Consider the following 27,166-nt stretch of genomic DNA (forward strand, 5'->3'; position numbering starts at 1 on the left):
ATTCTTTCAGTTTAGCTACAAGGCAGGCAAGAGTTGGAGAGGAAGGCAGTTTCTTTTATTGTTCTTTTGCTTATGTTTAAGAGCATCTGAAAGTAGAAATGACATTAGAACACACTGGATTATTTAAAAATGAAACTATAAGCTATGTGAATAGTTTATTTTCATAAAACAATTACATATCAGTTAGAATTTTTTATTAATGTTAGAAAACATATTTACAGGTCCTCTCTACTTTCTTTTTCATTTTCTCTATGGAAAAGAGGCCAAGTTGAAACAGGGTCAAACAGAAGGGGGGAAAATCTAAATTAAATGGTTTCAGTTCACAGCAAATATTTTCATTTTGCTTCAATGACAAAGATAAAAAATATGCAACCCTGCTCCCAAACATTCCGTTTTGGAAGATACTGAGCAAAATAGCAGTTTTCATTGCTCCTACTTAAAATGAATATTTTAATTAAGTCTGAGCACAAATTATTGCTAAATTAAGTCACATAACCCTAGCTACATATCACTGAAACAATGTTAAACATGACGAACAGCAGCCACAAAGGTACGTCATACAAAGGCCCACAGTCTATGTGGTTACCTTTTTCCATGAACAGGACATGTCTCTACCAATCAATTCAAGTTGTGTGTGTTAATGTGTCACTGCTGATTCTACAGGAAATTTCAGGTGTGAATGTGAGATTCCTAAGAAGTTCAAAGACATCAGGAAAATGGATGTCAGACTGCTGAAGTTATTGACTGAACTAAAAGCACTGCTTTTATCTAAACAGTAGGCAACAATTATGCTAACAAGCAAAATATATGCCCCATAGCACCATTGGTCTATATTATTTTTATTTGGTGATACAAACAACCATTATCCTAATCAAGTTGAATGGAAGTAAATCACAACAGCATAATAATGGTGGTAGAATTAAGAGCAAATGAACAGCAGGAAGGTGATAGTTGTGGATAGCTGCTAATGTTGGTCCTTAAAGAGAACAGCCTGACTGTAACAGTCCCTCTCTGTTAGAGCCTAGTCTTTCAGAAATCCCTCACCAGCAGCAGCTACTCCAAATATCAATATGAGAATCAAAGGGATATTTCCCTACTGAAGAATTTCTCAACAACCCTGGGGGGGATCCCTCATGGCTCATCCTGCCAACCGGGGGAGGGAGTCCTCCTGTGGCTGATCTTGCTGACCAGCAGGGAGGTCCTCCCATGGCTGATCGCTGTGGCCATTTCTGGGAGTGGCTTCAGTACTCCACACCCCAGCCAGCATTTGCAGAGTGTGCACTGGTGCTCTCACCTAGCCCCCCTGCCCATTACCTAAGTAGCGAGCATGGCTGGTCAGGGGGTGCACCGGCACTCTCAAGCGGTGCATGTGCACCCCTGTGCACCCCGTATGCATTGCCACTGTGTCACAGAGCGGGGACCTAGGAGCGGCCGTGATCTCTCCTGGTGACTCCTACCGTGCCAAGTTGGCAATCAAGCACCCTCGTTCTCATCTGCCACGTCTTTGATGTTATCTAATTTTATAATGGAGGCTGCCTTTTGTCCCCTTGGACACGGTGCTCTTGTTTATCCTGGCCCGTGTTCTGTAAGGAGTGACTTGGTGCACCCCAGCCTTATGGGCTGTGCATGGCTCCTACCACCCCTTATACCATGCCTCAAGCCTCTGATGTGTACGTTGTTGGGTCAATTATTGCCCATGCACTTACGGACATCCTCCGGGCCCATCTCTCTCCTGGCTCACGCCCTCTCTGGGGCTTCCCACAATTGGGCTCAGGCGGCCTTGGCCTTACCTGGCCCCTAATCCACTGAACTCCTCTTTCAGGGTTGGGGTCGGTGCGCCCTTAACTTCTGTGCCTTCTCTGGCACCAGACTGCTGTGCCCTCTCTGGCACCAGGAACCCCCCCCCCCCATGCTACTGGGGAGCTCCTCTGAGGCCTCCTCCAACCCCTTATAGCCTCACCCGGTCCTCCGGTTGTATAAAACTTCAAACAGAAAACTCAAGCCCCTGGGCTACAATATAAACTCTAAGCAACCTGGCTAACCCTCATTCAACTCCCTACCAGGGCTTCCTCCACTTGGTATCCTTGACCAGAAGCTGCTCAGGCCATCAGGCTTCCCAACTCTGCTTGCTTCCGCAGACCTCCTTCTTCCTCAACTGCCAGAGGGGAACTGCTTCCCTGGCCTCAGCCTGGATCACCTTTATATAGGTCAGGCCCTGCCCCCTTCTGGTCAGCTGACCAACTTTGGTTGTCCCGGCAACCGGCACTTGTATCTCTTTATAGGAGCAGGGCACCAGAGTGCCCCTGCGACACACTGGAGTTAACTGCTTCTTTAACTGAAGCAATAGACCTGTGCTTTTGATGCTAATATTTGTATCTGAATGGGTAGTTGATTTCTTACCAAAGTAATACTAGGCAAACAGAAAGGGTAACTCTTTCATCTTGAGCAACTTAAGTAATTGAGGGCAGAAAACAGAAATGGTCCCAGCACTTAGGTTTCTGGGAGGAGTGTTCAGTTAGACTGAGAAGCGCTGTGATAGACTGGGTATTCTGCCTGCCTTAAGTTTATCAGATAACCCTAATGTAGGCAGGAGCATACACTCCTACCACAGCCCTTCCTCGTGTGACTCTGCATGAGGCACATGGGCCAATTACAGTGGCAGCAGCACCCAGGTTGCAGGACCCTTGAATGGCTTCACAATATTCTGGTTGAGAACCATTGGTATAAGTAGTAATAGTGCTATATACAAACATTCAAATCACCTGTGAGAATTCTCCAAGTCTACTCTCCTGGTTAGACAAATTTACCCAGAGCTACATTTATAGACATTAGGAAGCTAAGGCCCTGAAGAGTGGAGAGCTTGCAGCACTGCTACTGTTAGGTTGAAGGAGGAGAGGATGTGTGCACATCTCAGTGAGGTCTACAGGCTCCCTTATTCTGCTTGGTGACAGATGGAAGCAATACATAAGACAACCTGACTGGCTGACCCAGGCTGCCTATAGTCAGTATTTACCAGCAGCACAATGTGGAGTTTGTGAAGGGGACATGTTCTTCTCCCTGCTGGAGCATCAAAGTACAGTTAGCAACCTGCAGTCTCCTTGGGGGGAAGGGGAGAGATGGGGGAGGCTGGAGGACTATGTTGTTTTCTGAGAGAAACCACAGCATGTACAAACATTCATACATTGATACAAACATTGATTTAACCCTGGTTGTTCCCAGGTTATTTTCTGTTGGAGTGGCCATTTTTACTTTGCGAGAAAAAGCCTGAACATTGTGGTTTTTTCTGGTAGAGCAGCACTTCTCCCAGGAGATACTGAATTAATATCCATATGAGGCCAGTGTTTCTGGTCAAAATGGGAACACAATCATATCCATGCCATCCAACTTTGATTAACAGAAACAACTGATTATATGTAAAATGATTATATGCAAAAAAAAAAAAAAATGCTGTCATTATATTCTAGTACAGTTCTTATTCAAAATGTCACCAAGCATTAATCACTACTCAGTAACTGAACATTAGAAGGAGAATCATACTAATCTATATACTATGGGAAGCCAGATGAAATCCCTCAGCATTTTGGAATACTACAAGCAAACAGTGTCAAAAATAAATTAAAGGAACCTTGCTTTAGTTGGTGAGGGACTTGAATTGATAGGGTGCCACTGCCAAATCTTTCTACTTCTGTTGCCAGAATGCTATCAGAACTATATTCCCCTTTCAAGCATACCCAACAACAGCATGCAAGAAGAGACAAAAAACAGATATAAATGAAAAATGATATAAAAAAATCCAATTTTTAATGTTAAACTTTTTCTGGCAGTCCATGTCCCAGGGACCTGAGGGGAATTTGTACTTGCACACAAGTCAGGTCTGAATTTAGTGTTTAGTTTATAATAGAAATAACCCTAGAATATCCCTAGGCTCTAAATACCCCTGCATATTTGGGCTGTGAGAAATTCAGATCCATACTTTGCAGCAAAACCCCCTTCCTAGAACATTATTTAAAAACCACTGCTGTCTTGATGTTGAAATGGACATTATCCAAAAGATGAGTGTAAATGCGTGGCTGACAAAAACCTCTCCATTATTTTAAAGCATATCTTTTAGGATTTCTAAATTGTCCTGTTCTATTATCAGCACCCCTAGGCTTATAAATTTGAAATTAATCCTCTATTGATACTCAAAATACACACCAATAACAGAATGGGGTAATACTGCTAACAATAAATCACTGTCTGAAAAAGATTGTGCTGATTTCTGAAAAATTAAATGTTAGTGTCAAATTAAATGCTATTGGACTTTTTAAAATTCAGGTCAGGCTTCATGGTTTATTTTTTCTTTTAAGATATTATTGTAACTCAATGAGACTGCCACAGGAAAATGGAAGGCTCTATAACAAAGCACTTCTCATACTGTTCCGGGGATAGTGAGAAGTAGGACTGGGAAGCCCCGCCCACGGGGCTTGGCACAGGAAAAAAACACTAAAAGAAAGAAAGAAATGCAAAATAACCACTTACCTGCAGGAGGAATGATGCCAGAAGACAGAAGAGAAAAGCCTGCATGGTTTACAAGCCATGCCTTTATGCATTTAACGCTGGCAGGTAACGTCATAAGGATGCACCAGCCGGCAGAGATAAAAGCGGCCACAGGCAGTAGGGAGGAGTGAGCCAGTGAGGAGGCAAAGGCTCTCTGTGCTGGCAACGGGCAGAACCAGCACGTACAGGGAACCCCCAGATGTTGGATAGCTGGGGAAGCAGCGAGAGCGCCCCACACTGTCGGCACTGAGCTCAAGCCCCAAGACGGGTGGTACACTGAGGGTGACTTCCCCCTTGTGCCATTAAAGAAGTTCGGAAGACACCAAGTGGCAGCGTGGCCAATTTGGAGAATGCAAAGAAGAGGTGAAAACCAACCTTGGGGAAATGGAGGTCTTCCCACTTGAACACCCCAGGTACCAGGTCAGGGACCTGGGTTAGGGGCAGAAGGAAGAGAGGGACCCCACAGGACCAGCATTGGGGGAAAACTGCCAAGTTCAGGCAGGATGGCTGGGAAAGCAGACCACTAGGATACCAGACAGGAAGACACCTTTTGGGTCCTGTTTTCTTTATTTCCTTTTCTTTGTTTTATTTTTTTACCCCTGCTCAACAGGGGCACCATTAAGCCCCAAGAAGAGAGCCGACCAGCTCAAGGGGGATCTCAGGCCCAGAGTTTGGGCCGGCTAAATATCTTTCCCCAAGGAGAAAAGGGGATACCACAGGGTACAAGGAACGGCCACACTGGAGCAGCAGCTGTGTCAAAATCTGGTGCTCTGCTGGAGGTTTGTGTAAGGCTAGGGTGTAGGGGAGGTGGATCCCCACGAACATCCCACAAGTGGAATGGTCATCCCTGTGGCTGAACCCCACACTGATATAACATTCAAAGACATGGCAGGAAAGTTCAAGAAAGGCCAGCTGGACAACCAAAGCTCACCTCAGGGAACCTATGAAGCTAGAGAGGATACACCCTCTGCTGTCTGGGCCCAGGTGGCCCATCAGCAGGCATTTGAAGCCAGACGGGCACATATACCTTTAACATTTCTGAACTTTCTTTGTGGCAAGTAGGATAAACAGCCAGTTTGAGGCTTCTAATCCTTCTGAAAGTGAGAGAGAAGCTTTATAAAGAAAACATAGCACATTAATATGTTCTCTCACATACAAAGAGCTATTCGTAGGTTCAGCATTCATGGTTTCAAATATTCATGAATGCCGAACCCACATCTTAAATATACTTACAGGAGCTCCTGAGGAGCTCCGTGCTTGCCACCACTAGGCTCCTGCCACCACCAGTGCAGCCATGACCCTCACCCCAGCCACCAGGGGCACTGTATTCATGATGTTCATGAATGCAGTGCCTCATTCACAGATTTTGCCATTTGCGAGGATCCCCAGAATGGATGCCCCATGAATGGCGAGGGGCGCCTGTAATTCTAACGCTTTCCCTAAGAATAGGCATAAGCTTTCGTATTGTTAACCATAATATTGATAGATGATAAGGAATAATAAACCTGGAGTAAAGTTCTGGCCATGATGAAGTCAGTAAAACATTTTCCACTGATTCTAATATAGACATGATGTTACATCCAGAGCTTTATATTCATATCAAGCCTCTAATTTTTCATTTTTAATGAACCATCTTGACAAAACTGCCTCAGGCACGGGCTACATGAAGTTTAGCACCTATTGTCTTTTCCTGACCAACTGTATGCAAATCTCTTAAATTCATTATGTGAAGACTGCTGCAATTACTTTAGATCTCATAAAAAATAAAACTGGTAAAATAAAATGAGGATTATATATGCCACTTTAATAATTATATCTTTAATTCTGTTTTGATTAATTATAACAACAAATAAGCCCGAACTCCCTAAGGACTCTGATAAAGAGACCCACTGACAGAGCTCTGAGTAGCTGACTACTATCCATATAGAATTTAATGAGTCAGAGCCCATTCAAGCCCTGATACAGCATTTCACTTCTATAGACCACAATGCACAACATCCCTTTTCTACCCCCCACCATTATTATACTATAGTATACTATAAGGATGCTCTGAATAAAAGATACAGCTTTTAAAACTCAATTCCATACATATAAATCACTGACATAGCCTTCAGCTTCTACACAGATACTGTGCACCTGATTTCTATTGCTCTTCACTTTGTATAATCAAATAAAATCAATGCAAAGTGAGTGATAGAATACCATTCTCATTTTACATGAGTGCAATGAGTCTTTAAATTACAGCAGAAAGTGTATTGCAATTCATCTGAGGTTGTAAAATGTATCCTTCAGAATGTATCCTTCACATATTTAGGATTATACTTTGTTTAGAGCAGTGATTCTCAATCTTTCTAGACTCAAGGTACTGTTCATTAGACTTAAGACACCCCTCAAATATTTTCCAGCTCCTTGCTTTCACTTAAGTTTTGACTACCAAAAAATAATAGAGCAATTCTTCTGTTGCAAGAAGTCAGAAAGATGGCAAGAGGTCAAAATATTTTTAACTCTATCAATCCCTGTTTGAAATCTGTGGGTTTATCTTATGAATCAAGGTTGCACATCTGAGAGTGCTAAAATTGTGTGGCACCAAACAACATCCTTGAAAGAATCTGAAGACACCCCAAGGGGCTACAGCTCCTTGCTTGACAATCATTGATTTAGACAAGCAGCAAGTAACCAAGTTACTTTTCTATATGTTATACACATCACTTATATAAAAAAACAAAATTTTGCAAACTAAATCTATCAAATATTATCAACAAATAATAAATAATAATGTAACTCCAGTTAAATAAGGATTTTTTTGCCATCTACCATGACATTCTTGTAAGCAAGCTGAGGAAATATATTCCAGATGAAGATATCTCTGTCTTTCAAGATTAATCAATAAAGGCTCAATGATAACCTGAGGGGTGGTATCAAGTGACCTTCCCAAGATGTCTGTCTTCAGTCCAGTACTACTCAATATCATTATTATTGACCTGGAGGATGGAATCGAGTATACACTTAGAAAATTTGCTAATGAAACTCAAATTGGGTGGGTTTACAGGCTTTACAGAGGTTAGATTAAGATTCAAAATGACCTTGATGAATTGGAAAAAAAGTCATGAAATCAATAGGATGAAATTCAATAAAGACAAGCGAAAAGTACTAAAAATGTAGGTAAAACAGTCTAAAGTGCACACACACACAAATACAGGGGGGATTATAACAGACCATAAACAAAATACAAGTTAATAATACAATATTGTTGAACAGGAAAACAAAAACAACCCCTTCCTAACACTCCCTAAGCTAAGAAGGTCAAGTGAAAGAATAATCTTCAGAGAGGCTTTACCTAAAGTACAGTACTTAATTTTGGGTACCTTGCTTCAAGGAAAAACACGGACAAATCCAAAGTGCACAGGAAAGTAACAAAGGTATTAGAAACTTGGAAAACTTACATATAGGAAAAGGTTAGATGAACTGCTATTATTTAGTCTAGAAAAGAGACTGAGTACTCAATGACTGGTTTACAAATACAAACACAGTTGTCAAAAAGAAGATGGCATTCAGTTGTTCCCTATATACAGAGGCAACAAGACAAGCATTAATGAGCTAAAATTGAAACAAGGGAAATGTAGGTACTCTAAGGGTGGTTTAACATTGGAACAGATTTCCTGTGGAATCTCCTCATTAAAGTCTAGTTCAAACTCTAATTTAAATGCCCCCCTCACCACCCCCAAGCACATATATAGGCAACCCCTTGGTTTGTTTTAAGCTTTCCCAAAAATTATAGGCAAGAACAAACATTCAGTCACAACAGACTTCCTTTTATATCATAACTGAATGTAAGTAAGCGCACAGATTGACCCCATATACAGTAGGCTGTTCAACTGCACATCCTGAAATGGCTGTTTGCAACTGCAGACTACAAATCCCTATAATATATAAAAGACATCCTTCACAGAGTAGAAGGAATAATCCAGACCCATTGATGTATTTTTCTTGACCCCAGTGCGATTTAGACTAGATGCCAAATCATAGCAGCTGCAGACTATATGCAAGATATTTAAAGGTCCAGTTTTCAGTTTTGTTAATAAATACCAGAAGCTTAGATGTTTTCAGAAATGTTTTTGAATGGAACTACTACCATTTCTAAATATCAAGCTAATAAGCTTAGGAGAGAAGGCTTCCTTAGAAACTTTTGCATGTTTTATTTCTAATCTTGGCTAGGATGCAGACTTGCAAAATGACACAAAATAAAAACAAAGCTATCTGAACATCCTGGAGCCTTGAAAAGGTTCAGTTAGAGTTCAGCTCTAAATATAGGTGAAGATATAGGATAAAAAAATCAGAGATCATATTTGCAGTGCTTTTCACACAGGTGCTTGTCATATTTGCAGACATTTACATCAAGAAATCTATTGCAACACATACTATTTAAGGTGATTTGACTTTCACTACTTGTTTGCATACAAAGCAAACCTTCTAGGCAGTAGTGTTTGGATTTATTAAAATAATTAAGCACTGTAATGTTCCTATCCATTCTATATGTCACTTCATTTTAACTTTACACCTTAAATGACATTAGAAAGAGGAGATAAAGCAAGAGTCTTGCACAAATAGAACTATAGAATCAGGCCCCAAGTTAAAATTCACAAGTGAATATTTCTTCTCCTTTAATCTTCCCATCCCCTTGCTCACATGTGCATTTTCACAAAGATTAATTGAAGTTTAATAATAATTACTAGTGCAGAAAGTGTTCTGAGTTACAACTATCCCCTGGACCAAACAGAAGCTTATGTTTTGACAAATAACACATTCATAATGGAAACTTGTTTAAACTGAATATATCAGTGCCAAGGATATCTGGCAATATTCTACATTTATTGCTCCTAGAATTTGTCAAAATGAAAAGAAAAAAGAAAAGAAAAGGAAGAACTAATGAGAATCATCACTGCTTAATAAACCATTTACTTCCTGCTGCTGTTTGTATGAAGTGACATTGAAGTAAACACAAACAGCGAATTTCCATTTGCATTATATTTCCATATTCTGTTGAAATGGTCAATATGAACCTCAATACAGGATGCTGAGTTAGCCTGGGGCCCTTAAATATCTTAGTAACTGGCATCAAGGCCCCAAATTTGTAACAAAGGCATTTTTCTGTCCCTCTTCCCCCACCACCACTCCTATCTACCACCCCAAGACAAAATAGCGCAATCAGAGTCTGTGGGATAGAAATAGAATAGCCTCAGGGCTGGGGTAAGCAGCTGGGCTTTCCCAGCCCTGGAGTTGTGCTGCAAAGTCATACAGATGTTCACCAGATTGGGCTAACCTTTTTCTAGATTGTTACCCTGATCACTATCTGAGTTAGTGCACCTCCTAATGTGAACTAACTTGGATCGGGCACACCATTTTGGGGGGGCAATTTAAGCCCTCTGCATGCCTTTATGATTGGGCATTTAGATCAACCTAACTTTTGTTAGGTTGATCTAAATGTAACACCTGTATGTACCCAAAGAGGGAACAGCCCTTTTCAACATAAGTATTGATGGCAGTATACAAGTCATCCCTTACAAGAAAGCTCCAGTACAGAGAAAGCATTTGCATGAAAAGACTGAAAATCCCAACTAATTTTTGCAGCTCTGAGTGATTATCAAGTTTCTGATTTGTCAGTTTCTACAATTTCTAACCACTACATAGGTAGGTATTTTTCCAGTCTATTGTCTTCAATAATATTTGATCAGATGGCAAAAGGAGGCTTTCCTAACAGCTTCTCTTCAACAGCAAGTGGACACTCTGGTATGTGAAAGATGCTTAGTTTCATGAGTAAAGCTGATGATACATTAAAAAAAAATCAACATTAGTGCCAATATCCTTATGCAAACACTTGTTAAATAGAAAGTGGGATACTATTTTGCTTCCTCTGGCAACACATTCAGATTTATTTCATCCTGCTTCTGATAATGAATCCTACTAAGATGAATATTTAATAAGAGGAAAATCCAGCCCTGTTCCCTTCTGCAGCTGTAGTGAGCCCTGGCCCAGTGGAACCATTAAAAGCACTGTATTGTCCTCCAAAATAGTTCCTCTAGCCATCTGGAAAAAGTTAGCTTGCTAAAATTAAAGAGTGATGGCTTTACATCTGAAGCATTCACATTTTTATGATATTCCTGATAACATACACATTAACACACAGAGTACTTGTTGGGTTTTCACCCTTATTACGTCACAGTTATTATTACGAATCAAAAAGTCCTCCTTGGGCATGTTTACACATGCAGTTAGTTATGATTAAATAATATGCATTAGCTTAACATGCAGTAACTGATTTTTGGCACGTGTCTACATTTGGAGGGACTTAGCACTAAAGATAGAGCCAAGTCCTTCCAGCCCTGCCATGTTCTCCTGTGACCACTGGGGGTAGCTCCAGCTTCCAACCCCAATGGTCAGCATTTGGCAGCAAAGTTCAAAGTCAAAACCTGGCTGCCAGCAGTTAGCAGCCATCTTGGAAACACAGCCCCACTCTTTGAATCTCGGCCAGCCCCTTCCCTGACCAGGAGCCATAAGTGGGGCATAGGCGCACCACACAGCAGCTCCCTCCTTGCCCACCCTACCTCCCCACAACATGGCTGCTCCTGCCCCTGGCCTTGCCAGCAACACCCAGCACCCCACTGCTCCAGCCCTGCCTGAGGCAGTAACAACCAGCACTCCATGCTCCTGATAGGCATGGTGCTGGCCCTCCCAGCCCCAAACAGTGACTCCCCCCGGCCCAGAGCAAGGGAGAGCCATGTACCCCTAAGTGGGGCCCAGGGCACCGGGTGCAAGAGGCCCTGGCCAACCCCCTCCTCCTGCATGCCCTGCTCCAGCCCACCTGCTCTGCCACCCACACACCCTCTAGCACCCACACACCCCTAGCAACACTCTCAGGACACACACATGGGTGAATGAAGAACTTTATTCCCTTCATCCCCTATCCCTCCCACTCCCCCTTCAACACATAGAGCCCCCTCCTCCTCCCTCCCCAACATACAGAGCCTATCCATGATCCTCCCCACTCACCAACAATAAAAACCCCTCTCCCCAAAGTGAAAATTATTTACAACAGTCTCAGTCCCAGTCTCACCTTGAGTGGCTGGATACCTTCAAGTCAGCTGGCCCTGACAATCTACACCCCAGGGTACTCAGGGAGCTGGCAAGCATCATAGCCCAGGCCCTGGCATAGATCTTTAAGAACTGGTGCTCTGGTGTAGTGCCCAAAGACTGGAAGACGGCCAATGTGGTGCCTATTTTCAAGAAAGGGAGGAAAGTGGATCTGGCAAACTACAGGCCCATTAGCCTGACCTCTATCCCAGGGAAGGCCTTAGAAAAGTTTATTAAAGAGGCCATCCTTAATGGACTGGTCAACACAAACAAATCCTGAGGGATAGCCAGCACGGGTTTGTTGCAGGTAGGTCTTGCTTGTCCAATCTCATTTCCCTTTACAACGAGGTGACCGATCACCTGGGCAAGGGAGAAGAGATTGATGTCATATATTTTGACTTCAAAAAAGCCTTTGATCTGGTATCCCATGATCACCTCTTGGTGAAACTGGCCAGTTGTAGCCTTGGGTCCACCATGATCTGCTGGCTGGAAAATTGGCTCTGTGGTCAGACCCAGAGTGTGGTAATAGATGGAAGTCAATAGTCATGGTGGCCTGTGACCAGTGGAGTCCCCCAAGGCTCTGTCCTTGGACCCATATTGTTCAACATCGTCATTAATGATGTGGACATTGGAGTCAGAAGTGGACTGGCAAAGTTCACTGATGACACCAAAATTTGGGGTAAAGTATCCACACCTGAGGACAGGTGGGCGATCGAAGCTGACCTTGACAGGCTCAGGAAATGGGCAGATGAGAAATTGATGGTGTTTAACACTGAAAAATGCAAGGTTCTCCACCTCGGGAGGAAAAACCTGCAGCATCCTTATAGGCTCAGCAGTGCTACACTGGCTAGCACTAACTATGGAAGAAAGAGACTTGGGGGTCATTCCTGAGCACAAGATGAATATGAGCCTTCAATGCGATGCTTTGGCTAGTAAAGCAAGCAACATGCTGGCTTGCATCCATAGATGCTGCTCAAGCAAATCCTAGGACGTCATTCTCTCCCTGTACTTGGCCTTGGTGAGGCCACAGCTGGAGTATTGCATCCACTTTTGGGCCCCACAATTCAAAAAGGATGTGGAGAAGCTTGAGAAAGTCTGGAGAAGAGCTATGCACTTGATCAGAGATCAGGAAAATAGACCTTACGATGACAGGCTGAGAGCCATGGGGCTCCTTAGCCTAGAAAAGCACAGGCTCAGGGGTGATCTGATGGCCACCTAGAAGTTTATCAGGGGTGACCAGAGCGCCCTAAGAGATGACAAGAGCAAATGGTTATAAACCACTGCAAGACCTTTTCAGGCTGGACAAGGAAGGATTTCTTTACTGTCTGAGCCCCCAAGGTCTGGAACAGCCTGCCATCGGAGGTGGTACAAGCACTGGCTTTGGGCCAGCTCCCCCTGGCCACCACTGTGCCCTGAGCATTCCCCTGCTGCATGTGATGAGCTGTTTGTACAGACCCAAGCCACTATGTCCTACTGCTGCTGAACCTCCTGATGCCCTGGGCATACCTGTACTCCTGGCATACCTGGACTCTCAGCTATTACAACATGGGGGGCAAGCCCAGGCTTCCCTTCAACCTTTACCACTGCCTGGAGGACTACCTGTGGCAGTGCTACATGTCTCTGACCCCCATTGCCAAGGGGGGCTTTACCGCCAGCATTGATGCCTCCTTTGGGGTATGAGAGGCCTGTGGCCACACATCTGTGGGGACACAGGCTACTAAATAAAGTTTTGAACTGTGTCCCACCCCTTCTGCTGGGGGGGGGACCCAGGGCCAAGGGAGTGCGGACAGGCTGGGGGGTAAAAGGGGGTGGCAAGGGCCAGGGTGAGAGCCAGGCCTTCTCCCCAGTTTGGGACTTACCATGTGTGTGGAGCTGGTTGCTTAGTGTGGGCCTCCCTGTCAGTGATGGCATCCAGCTGCACCTGGTACCTTCAGTCTGCAGTGTGTCATGGTCCCGGGCCCCCCACCCAGGAGAAGCTGGCATGTCTGGCAGCCAGCAGTGTCATCACCAGCTGCTCCTTGTGGCAGGGTCTGTGGGTGTGGAGCTGGTGAGGCAGCCTCTGGCCAGGGATCCTCAAGCTGCTGGTGGGTGTAGGAGTGGAGGAGGTAGGCAAGGCATGGTGCCAAACACCATAGGACCCCTATTCCAGGGGGGTGTTACCACCAGAAGGGTCAGGGCAGGGTAGGGGCTCAGGCAGGCTGCCACTCGTGATATAAACTGAAGGATTGTAGCCTAGGTCGCAGGGTGCCAAAATGTTGGTCAGTTGCTACATAAACGGCATGGTTTTGTGGGCAAGAACACACCAATAATCATGGCTGGTCATGGCCACCCACTGTGCCTGCAAGGCCTTGAACTTTATGCGGCACTGCTGTGCCATCCAAGAGTGCCTTTTCTCCCATGTGCCATCAGACAGGGCCTCATAAATACGGATGTTCAAGCACCTACCATGTATGAACTGCCTCTGAACCTTGGCATCCCCCTAGAGGTCCATGAGGTCACCTATCCCCCTCCTAGCTCCAGTTGGGTCCCTGGGTATGTGCATGCAGAACAGGCTGGTCCTTGATGGGGAGGACATGGTGGTCCATCCTGTGCTGGGTCTCTGGGCCCCTGCATGGCTGTCCCTGTTTGGCCAGCCTGAACAATGCTCAGAAGTACTCAGCAGAGGGGCATGGCCAGGGACTGGGAGCCGTGCAGCAAATGCAAGCGTGCCACAGGACCTGAAAACACAGGAGATACTTCTGGAGGTGAGCAGCAGCAGGGAACAGGTGCTAGCCCTTCTGCCAAAGACAGCCAGCCAGCAGCCCTGGGGAAATCTCAGAGCTGGACAGCAGGTGCAGCAGGCTGCAACCCTTTGCAACACTCACCTGTGGCCAAGAAGCAGCTCTGGATAGAGAACAGGATTGGCAGAGGTAGCCTGGGTCCTGTCCAGGAGGCACACAAGGCCTACAGTGCTCCAAGGTCCTGGTGTGCAGCCCAGCTCTGAGGCACCCACCCAGGAGTCCTGGGGCTGGACTCAGGCCAGTGCCCTTGTGGGTAGGCAGACCTGGCCCTAAAATTAGCACTGGGTTACATCTACATGTGTGTTAATGTGCTTTAAATAATTTTACATAAATTTCATGTCTGCATCTGCCTTGCAAATATAATAAATAAGTTTTACGCATAAATTTGATACCTTGCATAAATTTAATACCAGTAGATGCCCACCCATACTGAGCAGTAAATTAGGATAAAATGCAGTAAATCATCTCATGTAGACATGTCCATTATATACATTGGGGCACGAAGGGGAATGGAAAGGGGTAATTCACACAGCATAAACTTGTATAAAAAGAAAGGGACAAAACAATATATTATGATAATAGCAAAGTCTGAGGTAAAATTGCCACTTTCCTCTAGATGAAATCAATGTGTACATGCTGTATAGAGCTTTAATTTCCCCCTTTCTTGAGGTTAGTCTTTATTAAGAACTGAAATTACCATGGAAAACAACTTCAGCCTAATCTTTCTTACGAAGATTACCAGTGGTTCCTTGCTCTTCTCACTGTTGGCTTCAAGTTTGCCCTGTTATGAAAGAGACAGACTTCTCTTAAACTTTCAGACTATAGCCAACTCATTTTTGTGAAGCCATCTGAAGAAGACCCCAATTTACCTGTGTTTGATTCTGTAGAATTTAAGTGCCATATTGCAAGATATCTCACATTCATTTATTCATTAGACTCCAAAATCAAATCACTGACACTTTGTTTCACAAGTTTCCTACATTTATTTCTTAGAGCATAAGACCTGCCATTTACTCGGTCAGATCAAAGGTCCACCTTGGCCAGTATCAGGTCAGAAAGACCCCTAATAGACATTACACTTAAGATGTGATTAATTGATTAATTATGACTTAAGTAGTGACCTGGCCGTGTGTTTATTTAATTACTGTGTGTAATAAAATGAGAAATAAGCCCCAAAGTTATTACACAAAATAGTAGGCCTGTGTGAAGCTTCAGGTGCTGATTCGATTCAGAGGGCATACAGCCCAATCCAGCAGCCGAATCCGAATCGAATTGGGAGACCAATAAAAAGATCCGAATCAAAGCTCTCTGAATTGATTGGGAAAAGATACAGGGAGCTTCACAGATTCAAGCAGTCCCCATAGCTGCTGCAGGGAGCTAGACCTGGACTCTGTACTGGTAAGTAGGGGGTGGGGGAAAGGGCTGGAGGGGAGGGGAGGGGACCATGGGGGGACCTCCGCCAAGTCCCATCCCCTGCCTGCTCCCCCAGCCCCACCTGGCCCCAGCTCCTGACTCTTTAAAAAGTCCTGAACTCACTTCTGGGAGCTCATGGCAGATCCCACCCTCCCACTCCCATGCAGTGCAGGGCAGTAGAGGGCAGTGGGGATCGCTTCCCTGACCTGACTTGGCTAGAGTCGGTGAGTGCAGAGATCTTTTTTTTTTCTCCCCACAAGTTGAGGCACTGGGGCTAGGACAGTGGGTGGGGGATGGGGGCTCATAGCAGAGCTCCCTACGCAGCATGGAGCACTGTGGGGCAGCAGAGACCACTCCCCACCTGGCAGGAACTGGTGAGTGCAGGGCTTCTTTTTTTTTTAAATTAGGAGCCAGGATGCTGGGGCCAGATGGGGCAACCATTGACGGGGCTGGGAGAGCAGGCTGAGGATGAAGCCTGTTAGATTTGGAGATTTGGCTGATTTGGCGGTGGCTGAATCTGCAAATCAGATTCAGCTGAATCGATTCAGGACAGTGAGTCAAATCACTGAATCGAATCACTGTCCCCCAAATTGGCCGAATCCAAATTCAAAGCAAATACTAGCTGCTTCACACAGGCCTCCAAAAAAGATGTAATAAAGATATGATAGGAGTTGGTCATAATGTCAATTGGACATTAGGCCAGTGGCCCAGGCACTGAAGCATAAGGAAGGCTGAAAAACCCTTCAGGGGTCCAGAGGCTGACCAGAATGTGGGATCCCACAATCACACTTCCTGCCATGCATGAATGTCATGACACAAATGTACAATTGTTGGGATCCGACATCACACCTTTATTTTAACTTCTGTCAGGGGCCACAGCGGCATAGAGTAGATGCTGAAAGGGAGAGTGATCAGCGTATTATCAGGGGTTTTGTCTCCTTATTGCTCTCTTCCTTCCAGTCTCCAGCATTTAAGATCTAGGAAGTTCTGATTCAGAGGCTATATTCCTAACTGTCATGATCAATAGCTACTGATGCACTGTTCCTCCAAGAATTTGTCCAATCCCTTTTTGAATCTGTTAAAACTGTCAGCTTCCACAACATCTAGTGGCAATAAATTCCATGCTTTAATTACATACTACATGGAAAATAATTTTATTTTGTTATTTTTTAATTTATTACCTACTAGTTTCATTTTATAATCTCTAGTCCGTGTATCGTGTGAGATAGTAAATAACAAATCCCCGTTTACTTTCATTTCACCATTTAGTATTTTGTAAAACCTTATCACGCCCCTCCAAAAAGCCTAGGCTTAGCTTCTTTAGTCTCTTCTCATATGGAAGATCTTCCTTGCTATGACTCATGTTGCCTTTCTCTGCACATTCTCTAAATCTCTATATCATTTCTGAGGTGCAGAGACCAAAAGTGGGCACAGTATTCATTCAAGATATGGATGCACTTTGGATCTATAAAGAGGCACAGTGATACTTTCTGTTTTGTTTACAATTCCCTTCTTAATAATTCTGGCCTGACACCTTTAAATGCAAGTCATTAAATGCAGCCTAAACAAGAGTGCACTATGTACATATGCACTATCAACATTTTAATTTAGGTTATCTATTTTCTAAAGTTTGTTTTTGCAAATGTACTCTGCAGTCACTGAAGAATGCTTAAATGTACAGCACTACCAACAAACTATCCCCTTATAACTAAGAGCCTTGATACTTAAAAAGTCCTAGGCTTAGTCCTTGATACAGAATAAAGAATAAAAACAGACTTTAAAAAATAAAAGTTCTCATAACTTTTGAAAGCTAGCTCTTTTGGCAGGGTTTGTTTTCCTTCTTTTTTCTTTTTAGAGTAAACCAAATACTCAGAGGGCACATCTACACAAGACAAGTAATGCACAGTAGACTACTTCTACTGCATGTTAGAATGCACAGCAAAAACCATGTTAGCATACTAATGTGTAGTAGTAGTAGTAGTCTACTGCGCATTAAGTGTCACACAAAAAGTGTGCAATCAACTAATGTGCAGTATGGCAGCCTACTACGCATTTATTTAGTGCTTGATTATACAAGTACTAAATTTAATGCACAGTAGGCACCATGCATTAATGAACATATAGATGTGCCCAGAGCGAACCAGAAATTTAGTGTCAAAGCCTCAGCTGGTGTGAACGAGCCGAGGTCTATAAATTTTACCGGCCACAATTAGATAGCGATCAGCTGGGAACATATCCCTTAGAGTTCCTATTCATCCTCAAGCAAGGAATGTTATAAACACACCTGGGAGGCAGAAGGGGCTATGGAACACAGCACTAGGACTAGCTTAAAGCCTCACTTTCCCACTGACCCACTGGGAATCCTTGGACAAGTCACTTCCTCTCTTTGTCTATTTCTCTTCATGAAATGGAGATACTGACCTTTGAGCGCTATGGATGAAAAGTGATATGTGCTACTAGTACCAACACATGTCAAACTGCCACTCACTGAAGTGAATTAAATGAGCATTATATTTTGGGGAAAGGTGTCTAAATATGTACACTCACAAATACTTGAGCAAGATGGTCAGCTCTGAGTACAGGAATGGATGAGGAACCTCCACATTTTAACTGATCATCTTGCAGTTTCAAGGAAGTCACTCAGGACATTTTTCCATGTGCTCCTGTATACAGTGCTGGGTGCTTTAATTAGTGAGCCACTCTACTTAAAAACACCTGTGCATCACATGTATCAGCATCACCATGCATCCGTGCACTGAAAAAAATGGCGGTGGGGTACTTTGAACTAAAGCTCATCTAGTGTGTTTTATTTCAAGGCACACCACTGCCATTTTTTCACCGTGGAGATGCATGGTGACACTGATACATGGGACGTGAGAAGCTGCCAGAGCACACCAATTTCCATGCTCTATTTCCAGTTGCAGGCTCTATGCACATGTGTAGGAGCCCTCAGAGTCCAGTTTTTAAAATAAAAATAATTCCATTAGAAGTGAAAGGGAGTTACGAGTGCTCAGTATTTTTGAGAAACGATTATCATGTCTGCATTAGGTTACCACATCTATAGAAAAACAAGGTTTTCTTACTACATAATAGCATAACAGGGATTAACTATTTAATATTTCTGGTGTGCTCTAAAACCATTCAGTGTTAAATAGTTACTGTATATTATGGTTGCTTATCATCAGTATTCATTTATCATTCCCTTACATTAATATACAAAAAAACCTAGTGCCAAGGGTCTCATTTAATCCTCCTGTAATGTGCAGTTTTGCTAAATCCTAGGAAGACAGACAGTTTAGTGAATCATGACAGGAAGTCCTTTTTTATTTTTGCACATTACCTTTCTTAGTAACAAATGTTTATGGAATACAGTAAGTTTTCCTGGTACTTTACAGAAAAGGAAGGACAAGTTATGGAACATGAAGATAAAAAAGGGAGGTAAACATGGAATAGAAAGAATTAAGGTCAATAGATCTCTACCATTAATATCATCTAAGGTACCTCAATATGAAATCTCCAATGAGTAAATCATGAAAGTTTTGTTATAGGTGAGAAAAGGTTCAATTAGAGAAAGAAAAATAAGCAACAGAGGAATGGATTTTAATGGTATTGTGGACACACCATGAAAGAAGTAGGTTTTGGGGAGGGAGATGTGGAGATGAGGGGACAGGGGAAATAAGGCTGCTTAGTACCCTGAAAAAGAAAGATTGCTTCAGGAATAGGAGGTGGGATGGGGAAGGAGTAGGGGAAGGGAAAGACAAAGATTGAAAGGAACAAAAATTGGAGGAACAAGGTAAGAAGAGCAGGCAGAAGGAAAGAAAAAAGGTGGAGTGTGGTGAAGAGCTGAAGCCCAGTGCAAAGCATTTGATGGAGAAGTGGAAAATATTAAAAGAGAATGTGGAGAGATTTCAAGAGGAGGAGGTGAAAGCCAGAGAAACAAAAAAGGAAGATGTTTTAGGTGCTCGATATTAGATAAACTGAGAAGGGACAGTCAGAGGATCTGGAAAGAAAGTGGAAATACTTGGGCAAGTGTCCAACATTTTGGCTCTATCTTGACAGAGTGAGAAGAAACAAGACTTAATGTAGTTTTGAAAGAAAGGAGCCAAAAACTATTGTCAAAATGAAAATCCGACTGGCGGGTGGGGCAGGAGAGTGAAGTTATCAGCAATTATAGAAACAGTTTGAAAGGGAAAAATACGACTGTTTAATTGTGTTAAGGTTGAGAGAAGCATTGGAGGAAATGTTGGAGGAATGATCAACTGTTGTGTTTCCTGCCCTTCCCTGATCACTGACAGAGACCGGATACCACAGACAAGTGGTACAGCAGTTCCTATAATCCTAGGCAAAGTAAGATACAAGCCTAGTCAGAGAGGGACATAAAGAAAGAAGAGAGAGCTGCCAGCACAGAAGTGAAGACACAGCAAAATAGCAGATGAAATAATCTGGAAGGTTAATGCAGATGGAAAAAAATAGGAGGAGGTGAAGGTGAAACAACTGAAGTCTTCCTCAACAGTTAGGTCAAGGAGCAATCAGGCAAGGTGAAGTTGGTTCTGGTCTAGGTGACAGAAAGTGTAATTTTGGAGTAATGGAAAATCAAGAAAAATATTGTTGCTTCTGCTGAAGTACAAATAACCTGCTTTAAATAGCCAGATATTTTTTTTAAGCAGAGTAACTGAACATGTCTTTGGCCTCCTGTCATTACTTCCTTCTTATGGTGACAAAACAAGACAAACTGACCATCCTGATTCTGTGTGAAACATGAAATGGTGACTGTAACTCTATGTTCTTACAGAAAGGGGGAAAATCTGTACTGAACTATATTTGTTACTTTAACAGATAATTTAAGCAGGAAGACAAAGGCAAATACTTCCAAACAAACAAAATATGATGTGAACATTTATAAATAAATACTTAAGTTCATTCAAACTAGTTTTAGATGGGCCTTGAAAGTTGGAGAGCAGATTATTTATGTCCATTTTGGGAATGGATGGACACACACACACACACACACACACACACAATTATTCTAACATTTAAATTTTGCTTGTCATTTTATTTTTTGATACAATATAGTAATATCACTAAAAATACTCAAACTATCATTACTGGGGTTTTTTTAAACTAAAATATTATTAAGTTTAGTTAATGTCATTGGGCAGAGACAACCAGTGCCTCATACCAGGCATTCAAAAAGCCACACAAAAATGTCAGCATAAATGCTGTAACAAAACTATGGCTCTCTTACAATACTTCTTTGCCTTCTTTAAAGACAGAAAGCTTTCGATGTGCATTCATTTTTAACAGTAGGATCATTTAGAACCATCTGAATTTATCCATTCTGTGACCAATGCACATTAAAAGTTGTGTGAGGGTAAGGCAGGTATGAACCTGTAGTCTTAGTTCAGTCAACATACTCTCCATTTAAATTAATACTTTGGCTGAGGTTTATCTGGTGCTGTCATGGTATTGCAGTACACCTCCAGGCCCAGTGCTAGTTCTCTGTGGAGAGAACACCTGCCCATTTTTTTAAAGCCTCCCTCCCCCCACCCCCCAAAAAAGCACAAACAAAACAAAACGTTCCCATCAGTATGTTTATCTCATATGGACCACGTCTTTTATAGTGATGTTCAGTACTGGCTACATTTAATCAACTTCATAGCTGGTTTCCATTACTGAGCACATGCTGCTTTTGGCAGCAGTTTAATGATAAACAAAATATTTGATGCTGTTTCCTTGTAGGTGATCACAAGATGAGGAGCTTGGTGTTGGGGGTAGAAAACTTTATCTTATATTGAAGTAAATATGGCACTATTTTGAACAAAAATGAGCAAAACATTTGGTATTTTCAAGGAGATTAACAAAATCTGTTACTGTAATGCCATACTTGAGAACGGAATTTGCTAAACCATATCTTTTCTAATTAGTCCAAAATGTATTCAGCCATATCATACAGCATTGCAAACAAATCAGGATTGAAGCCTAAAATAAAATGGAAGAGTAAAAACAAAGCTGACCTCCTATATATATACCCTAGACAGTAGCGACCTTAGTGGAGGGCAAACCAGGTGACCACCTGGGACCCCACACTTTCGGGGGGGCACAAAATTTTGCAACACTTGTTGTTTTTTTTGGCGGGGGGGTGAAGTTTTTGCAAGGAAGTGACTCTATTTGCATTTTAACACTCAACTTTTTATCTAATTTCCCCAAAGAATATTAAAAAGATCCATGATACAATTGTGGTGGGTTAATATTTACCTGAGTACATACACTTTGCTTCTTGTTTTGTATACTCTTTAATAATAACTGTGTGTGTATAGGCTTTGTTAAAATTTATGATAAAAATAAATACACTGAATATTTATATAATCAATATTGTATTAATGTTTAAGTAACTGAAGCAGAAACCAATTGACTTTACAGAATACAGGCAACGAAAGAAACTAATTGCAGTAAGATTAGTCAGTTTATAGCAGTTAGAGTACTTGGATTTAGGCAATTTTCTTTAAAGAGGCATGTCTATAATAAACAAACAGTTTCACTCATAATCTTATATAGAAAAGTATGTAATTCCTGGAGATAAGTTTTCAACAAGGTGAATTTTTAGCAGCAAATTTGAACAATTCAGCACTGTACATGGATACTAACAGACAAATTCTCACCATGTGCCTTTGAAGAACCCCTTCTAACACCACTCAAATTTATCTCTGTTTAGAGCATACATCTTCGAGATCAAATAAATGTGTATAACTTTCACCTTTCCCCATAATGCACGACCATATATTTTCAGATGTTCTTGCTTGAAAAGTAATCATGCTTAGCACCTGCTATGCTACATGATAACATCCCCTTTAAAAATTAGTGTTATTCTAAATTCTAGACAATATCAATTTATACAAATGTATACCACAGTCTTACAAGGTTCTTTGGGTGAATCTGATATCTTTTATTAAACCAACTTAAATAGCTGGAAAACAATTATTAAGCAAGCTTTCGGGTTCAAAAATCCTTGTTTGCCTATGTCGTTAGACCAACACAGCTACAACTTACAACTCTACTACAGTTAAAAGCACCTTCTTGTTTAAAAGTGAAAGTTGGCTCTCAAATTGCTTTAGTTTTGAAAATTTGTCCACCTCTCATAGCAAAATTATATTTACCTGTGTTCCATTACAACTCAAAGCCTCAGTAATACTAATGCATAATTATTAGTATTATATTAGCATTTAAAAAGCATACACTTAATTATATAATTAGAAACCTTATTGTCCTCCTCATCAGCATTTGTTAATCTTTTAGCATAGTGAATGTCAAGATTCTCTTATTAAAAAAGAAATGGCTTAAGCATTCAGACTTATTGCTGCTAGCTTAGATGTAAGATGCACATATTCTGACTCAAAAACAGAAGACAAAGTGCAATCAGTAATAGTCCTTGCGATGTTCTTGCATGTTTTCTACAAAAGAGTAATGTTTGAGGTGAACCATCCAGCGTATCCATAAACACTGAACCTAATGGGTATTTTTACATGTGCTCCAGGACATGGCAGTGGACACTTTAATAAGCAAGGAATGGAAAAAATGGTGGTGGGGTACTTTGAACTAAAGCTCCTCGAATTTGTTTTATTTCAAAGCACGCTGCCAATACTTTTTCAATGAGGGCATTAGCAATGCGTAGGGGGTGCACACGGGTGAATGTGAACCCCTGAGATTGGCAGTGCACCCCCTGAAAGAAACATCATCGATGCTGCCGGTGGCATCTCTGGGCGGTACCTGTTTGCCACCCCCACCGGCTCTTGCCTCTGACGACACCAGTGGTGTCTGCAGGCAGTTGCTGATCACCACTGGCTGCCACCAATACTGCCAGCAGCACCTGTGGGTAGTCGTTGACCACTGGTTGGAGCTCACCACCCCTTCCCCCCCCCCCCCGCCACTGGCAGTGCCATGGCTGCCTGCAGGAGCTTCCTGTTCACTGCTGCCATGCCCCTGCCCCTGCCACTGCCACCTGCAGGTGCTCACTGTGCCCCCCCCAACCCCTGGAGGCAAGTGCTGTTCATAAGTGTGGGGAAACTAATACATGCGACCGGGAAGGCTGCTGAAGCATGTCAATTTCTGTGCTCCAGGAGACTCGATTAATCAAGTCTGCTCTTATGTGTTGGGTTTTCAGTGCATCAAAACGACTCCCCACACATCTATAGGAGCTCAAGGTAAATGTACTATTAAAATCAGACATCATACTGTAAGAGCAGCATGTGCTGCATTTAAAGCATTTTTTACTTCTATTATTGTTTCTTGGGGAAGTTTGGATATACAATGTATACATGTTTATAGAAATAGAGAGGACTGTGCTACCCAATAATAAATTGCTAAAAGATTTTCTTTAAATAGGCTAGGATTAGTTGATCCATCTCTAGCTCCTACTTAAAAAGCAAATAGTTCGTTAGTGGGAGGAAGAACATAGAAGAAAAATGATGCCTCTGGGAAAAATTAAACTTCTATATCCAGCTTAGTTTCCATCTATTGAAGCCATGAAAGGATAAAAGTCATGAACCTTGAGGGCAGAGGTGAATGTTTCAGTATGCTAGACTTCTGTGTGAGCTTTGCATTATTCATTGGCTATGGGCCTACTCTATGAGTATGCAGTTTTCTTTTTTTGTTGTTGTTTAATTGAACTTTCAGTATATAAAGGCACAAGTTAAGAGAGACAAGCATCTCTTCCTAGCACACAAAGTACATCTTTCAGAGCTCTAGCAAATATATTGACCCATATCACCATCTCAATATTACCGTTGGTGAGGCTTTGCTGCATAGTTTCTATTCTAATGTAATGAAAAGGTGTGCAAAACTATCATTTTCCCTTACCTTCCCCTCACCCCCAGGCAGTAGAGAAGATGTCAGTTTAATTTTTCAAGTGGCAGCATATTTAGTGTATTAGTTTGGGCATACTAAAATCTACCTGTTTTATTTCATATGCTCGAGACACTTTTTCCGAGGATTTGACACAAATTGTACAGAACAGTTCCATTTGGCCTCCAAGGTAAAGTCAGAATTAAAAATGACAACAGTTTAGAAAGAGATCTATAGTTTTTCTGTTATCCATCAGAAATAATGAAATATATTACATACTATGTGGAAGGCAGCGGATTGCTAATAACTTATTATGTCTCAACTCTGCCACTGAATTAATTATTTCTCTCGGCGGCTTTGAACAGAGCCTTGTCTTCATGGCCGCATAACAAGTAGAAGGATTGTTTCTGAATATTGATCTTTTTGGCTGGAGTGTTTTGTCAGCTGTCCCTACAAAGGAGGATTCACTGAGGGAGATGGAGAATGGAGTAACAATATGGTGCCTGATCCTATTGTGAAATAGATACAACTTCCCAAAAGCCAGCGGGTTGCATGCTGTTTCAAGGCTGGGGTGAATGTAATGCAAATTAAGCCCATGAAAATTAAGGCCATGGCTTTTCCTTGGGCTCTGGTCCCACAGAGAGTTCAGTTCAAGATCAGTACCTAAACTGCATTTAAATTAACAGCAATGATTCATAACTTAACAGCTTTGTTCTCATTTGTATTATGTCACAGAACCCAATAAATGGTACTGTAATACCACAAAGCTTGTCTAAATATGTCCTAACCATGCAGCTGATTCAAGAAAAAGGCATCACCTGCAAAAAGTCTTCCACCTGAGTATTTCCTGGATCATCACAGTTGCAACATCACTTTAACACTAGTATAAAATATAGACTATTATGTGTGCAATTACCATTCCCAGATATATCACATGCACCTCTATGGACCTTTTGAATTTTATTTTAGCTTTTTTCTGGTGGGGGAATTGTGGAGGTGGGGGGAGGGGAGAATTACTGGAATCAAAAGATGAGAACAAAAGAATAGTGATTTAGGAAGCTTTCAGTAAATAGGAACAGTCTTCAGGGGCTAATGAAAATATTTTCAGTCTAAAGGACATTTACAGGTGGGAGCTAGGTGACTTTCTACTAAAACATTATCCTTCCTTCATTTAAAAATCTAATGGATTTAGATGTTATTCAGGATGTGCATTTTTACCAGGTAAAGTTTTTCACAGATATTCCCATTTCACCAAAGTAAACATTCAGTACAAAAGCACAAATCCCTCAACTATTCATGTAACTATTCATGTTAACTGACGTTGAGAGGAAATTTTGGTTCTGGCATTGAGATTTGATGCTTCTATAAATGCTAAATAGATCTCTTTACATTTCAGAGGTGAAAAGCATTAAAGTAGCTAAAAGCAGAGTTTTTCTATAGATTACAGAAATGTACCTTTACATCTTTTCAAATCTAGGACTAGACCACCTGGAATTCTTTTGGTGACATAGCAGCTCTTATTCAACTTTTTAAAAATTTTACCCACACAGGCTGAGGGACTATGGGACACCTGAACTTTAGAACAACCACTGAAGTATTCATGCTCCCAGAGGCTAACTTGCCAGTCCAGGCTTGCTAAAGAAAGAATGTTCATGCAGAATAAAGCTACAATCATATCTTTCTGTTGCTGTGAAGATGTATCCAAAATATGTCAAAACCATATTTTCAGTGTATTTGTTACAATGAAAAAGGAAGTGTTTTTAATCAGCTCCACCTAAGATTCCTAGACCTAAATTAAATCCATGTTAGAGCTAAGGCAGCTCCATATTAGCCCTGTGCAAAGTGGCTAGTACTCAGTTCGGATTTGGCCAATTCAGGGGACAGTGATTAAATTCAGTGATTTGAATCCATATCCAAATCAGTTTGGCCTAATCTCTGAATCAAACAGACCGCATCCCCTGCCTGCACTCTTAGCCTTGTCAATGGCTGCCCTGCCTGGCCCCAGAGTCCCAGCTCATAAAAAAAAAAAAAAAGGCCCCCATATGCTGGCTTCTGCCAGGTGGGGGGGGGGGCGGTGGCAATCCGCACTGCCCCATGCTGCAGGGGGGGACTCTCCCATGAGCCCTCAGAGGCCCCAACAAGCACTGCAACAGCTGGTGAGTGCAGGGCTTTAAAAAAAAATTTTTTTAAGTGTCAGGATGCTGGGGCCAGATGGGTCAGACATGGAGGGGAGGGGCTGGGAGAGCGGGTGGGGGTTGGGGGCACTCAGAGAGGCTGGGGGATCAGGAAGGGGATGGGGCCTGGTGGGAGATGCCCCATGGTCCCCTTCCCCCTAATCTAGGCCCCCTGTCCCCTACTTACCAGCATGCAGTCTGGGTGCAGCTCCCTGAGGTGGCTAGCAGGGACTGCCTGAATTGTTGAATCTCCAAATCTTCTCCTAAGCTTTTCCAAATCAATTTAGACCTTTT

Source organism: Crocodylus siamensis, chromosome 2, assembly GCF_052110815.1.
Source record: "Crocodylus siamensis isolate JL-2025a chromosome 2, ASM5211081v1, whole genome shotgun sequence".
Taxonomy (NCBI): domain Eukaryota; kingdom Metazoa; phylum Chordata; order Crocodylia; family Crocodylidae; genus Crocodylus; species Crocodylus siamensis.